Source organism: Acyrthosiphon pisum, chromosome X (assembly GCF_005508785.2).
Source record: "Acyrthosiphon pisum isolate AL4f chromosome X, pea_aphid_22Mar2018_4r6ur, whole genome shotgun sequence".
NCBI lineage: Eukaryota > Metazoa > Arthropoda > Insecta > Hemiptera > Aphididae > Acyrthosiphon > Acyrthosiphon pisum.
This window is the reverse complement of record NC_042493.1, coordinates 44269300-44273479: the sequence shown is the minus strand read 5'-3', so window position 1 is coordinate 44273479 and position 4180 is coordinate 44269300.

The following is a 4180-nucleotide window of genomic DNA, read 5'->3' as shown; positions in this document are numbered from 1 at the left end:
ATAGTTTTTCGAAAGTTCGATAGTTTTATAAAACAACCGAGTAATTAGATAGTTTAAACTATCGAGTACTTCGATAGTTTTCACTCGGTTGTGCCCATCACTATTACCGCCTGCTAACCACGTTTTTGTCGGAGTGCGTCGGGGACTTTTTCCAAATCGCGCAACGGGTGGGTATGATGGTGGGGTAGTACGGGGTAAGTTAATGAAGATTTTCACTTACCGGTGATTCCTTTTCAGGGAGCCAGTTGTAGCGGACCTATGGGGTGCCGCGTGAATGGTGAATGTTGAGGTGAGGTAACCCAACACGTGAAGTTAAAAAAAACAAAAGAGAAAAAGAAAAACACAATTTCGTTGCTGAGTGTTGAGGTCGGGTATTTATTCGACAGAAATTGTAACCGACACAAACTAATGGAACAAATTCCTAAAACGTGTTTTATGTGTGTTTTCGCGTTTTTTTCACTTAAGTGGACGTGTATCGTCGTACGTGTTATGCGGGTCGTAGGAAAACAAGTGACTTTTACAATCCGGTTCACCGAACGGCCGACGAATTTTCATTAGTGTTAATAATATATCTCTCTCTGAAACTTTACTCTTTAAACTTAACAATTCTATAAATCCTTGATTATACCAATCAGGGATTTAAACCTATATAAGCTTTGGGATTATTTTTTATATAGAAACAAGTCATTTCATAGCTCATATCTTTGCACTTCTTTTGTTCGTTATTTATATGTGAAATACTAGAAAAAGAATTATTACTAATATCCATAGAAGTATCTAGCTCACTCTCAGAATTTGAACTACTAGTTGAATCACATTGAGGTACATTCATGTGTTTTACTATTAGATTTATTTACGTTTAAAGGCAACTTATCACTTATAGTATTTTCAGTTTGAAACTCCATATCTACACTGTGTTCCCTTGCTTCTAGTTGATTTAGGAACCGTTTTACTGTTCAAATTTACTTGTACACCAATTTCTTTTGTTTGTTTATCAGAATGTTGGAAATTATTTTCAATTATTATTTCAGCATCATGTATAACTGTATCAATATGTTCTAAAAGCAATTAATATGTTGTTAATACTTTAATAGTTAACATTTTAATTATGTATCATTAAAAATAAAAATAAAAACACAAAATATTATTATCTTGAAAAATGTATAGGTATACCTTCTGTCATACAAGATTGATTTTTTACAGCGGTTTCAATGATATTTTGTCGGATTCTTTTACTATGCAATAGTCGAGGGTTTGATGTTGATGCTCGCTTTCGATCAACCTGACAATCAAAAATATGTGGTACAATATTTTTCTTTAGCTTAAGTATTGATGCTCCCATTAGCTTAAATTGAATGTAATTATCTAAATCTTCTTCTAACTGAAAAAAAAAATGATTCTATATAAGATTATGGTTTAAAAAGACAAATGTTATTAATTCTAATTAATACTCTCTATAAAAATTACTTAAAACAAAATGATCTTCACAACAATCATGATGTGTTTTGGATTTTGCAGAATCATTACGTCTTGCTGCTTTAAACCACAATAGTCTACGTTTAGCATCATAAGGAATGCTTAAAAATCGTTTATTAGGGCATTTTATCGAAGTGTTAGTACACTTTAGTACAAAACAATATTTGTATTTTGAGTCCCTTGGCATATTTATTAATTAAAATGTGTGTAATAATAATATTATATTGATTGATGTTCAAATAATAACAACTTCAAAAAAAAGTCGCATGTGATAATTCGATAATATATTATTATTATAGGTAATACTAATAAATAATTATATTATAAACATTTATACTACTCGTGATCCATGTAGTAGGTAATACTAATTATAATATTAATGAATTATAATGTCATACGCATTACACGTGTAACATAGCAAGGTAACTAGGTAAGAAGTAGCGATAACGGGCGGCATTCACGCTATAAAAATAATAATATTATAGTATGCCGTAGCCCGTACGAGTACGGCATTGTGACGTCACGATTAAAGCGCGGGAAAATATGAATATTTGAAAATCTAAACCACGCCCACTTACAAAGTACTTAAAAACTCATGTTGTGTTTGAGAAAAAAATTTTTTTTTTCATTAACATTAATAGTATACTATAGTAACCATGGTGTATACATTTGTATCCAATATTTTCATATTGGTTCAGGTCCTAATTCCATCAGAAGATCCGGTGAGAGCTACAAATTTGTTTAAAACATTGTTTACTTATATTGGTAGTAACCTTGCAAGTAAAATAAAAAAATCAAATTTAATTTATGGTGAACCTAACAAAAATACCTCGTTTGACATGCTTTTTAAGAAAAAAATTAACACGCATGAAATTACAAAAATTATAAATGATTTAAATGATGATACTGCAGCAGATTATGATGGAGTATCTGTGAAAACATTAAAGGCTATCGCTGGAAATGTTATTGAACCTCTAACATATATTTAGAATCTAAGTAATTTGAATGTATATTTCCAGATAAACTCAAATTAGCAATTATCAAACTATTATTTAAAAACGGTGATTCAACTAATATTAATAATTATAGACCAATCTCAATGATAAGCAATTTCGCAAAAATATTAGAGAAAATAATGAAGTTGAGATTTGTAGAGTTTTTGGAAAAGAATAATTTATTGTCTTAAAACCAGTTTTGTTTTAGACTCTGATTGGACACAGAATAGTACAGTGCGAGCAAATTCATATATTACGGAAAAGTTAAGAATCTTAAGATAAGTTTTGAACATACACTGATTATTAAATAACGAATTGAATAAAGTTTGAGTCATATAGAGTTGGTACCTACATTTAACGGGCAACGAAGTGCACAGGATCAGCTATTTTTGATAAAAATATATTTATCATTTATACCACTAGAAACATTTCAATACGTTTTCATTAACCGTTTTTTATATTTACTGGCCGATCACATTAAACGATAAAATTTGAATAAAAATTATGCATAACATCGTCCGAAGATAAAATAAACAACCAATCACGGGCGAAACTGTGACGAGTATATTATAATATTAATAAACTAAGCCGTCGCAGGACACCTGACAAATGTGAAACATCAACATTTTTCTTATGGTAACAATGTCAAAAATTGAAACGCCGCGGTCGACAGGTAGTCGACATCTATGACATTGCCCTGGTCCATGGTTGAAATATACAAGGTTGTTGCATTTATAGCCCTTCTATACTCTGTTCCATCTAAGAGTGAACCACCCTGAAGAGCTGACCAAAACACGTTTTTTCCGCGCTTCCCACCAGAATCCGGACAGGATTAGCACAGGTGTCCGAAACCGACGACGGCCGGCGATGATTGTCTGCCAATCACAGAACGCATAACCATCGCATGGTGGGGGGAGGGGGGGTTAGCAAGTCAATCTGCCTGCGCAAAAGCGGTTCATTCTCAGATGGAACAGAGTATAGATCAAATATTTGATGAAAAAAAAACAAAATGGCAGCGTAAAGGGAGCTAATAATAATCAGGTATACATGCGTGGGAATTTCGAATTTGTTAGATTTTGTCTGCGTTTTCTTGATGATAAGAAAAATTTATATCTGTGATATTCCTTTATGCAGCCATTTTGCTTATGATGATAACAATCCGAGTCAATATGCAATAACCTGTAAATTTCAACCATGCCGGTGTCGACTACTCGTCCATAAATATGCCAGAAATTCGCTACACTAGACCGGTTTAAAATTATCCCACATTATCCCGGTGCGGGATAATGAACCATGTAAATGATATGATCCAAAAATCCCGGTGCATTATTACTCATTTGACGGTTCATAATTTTGATTGAAAATAACATTTGTTTGAAAATAATATTTTCAAATATATTATAGGCGATCAGGTACTGCAGTCTTAAGAATCTAATGGTGTAATTTTTTGTTTATTTTTAGTGAGTGTATTTATTTTTCCCCGAACAGATATTTTATTACTTTTAAACTATGAATGCCCACACAACAGCAAATATTCAGTGAATTTTCAAAATCATGAATTATTAATGGTGAATCGTGGCAGATTATAGCATTTGGTATACGAAAATGAATATAATCGACTTGCTAAGATTAAGTTCCAAAAAAATATTATCTAACTAATCTTCAATTTTTCTTAAACAAAGTGTTGCTGAGTTGATTATTTCATCTGA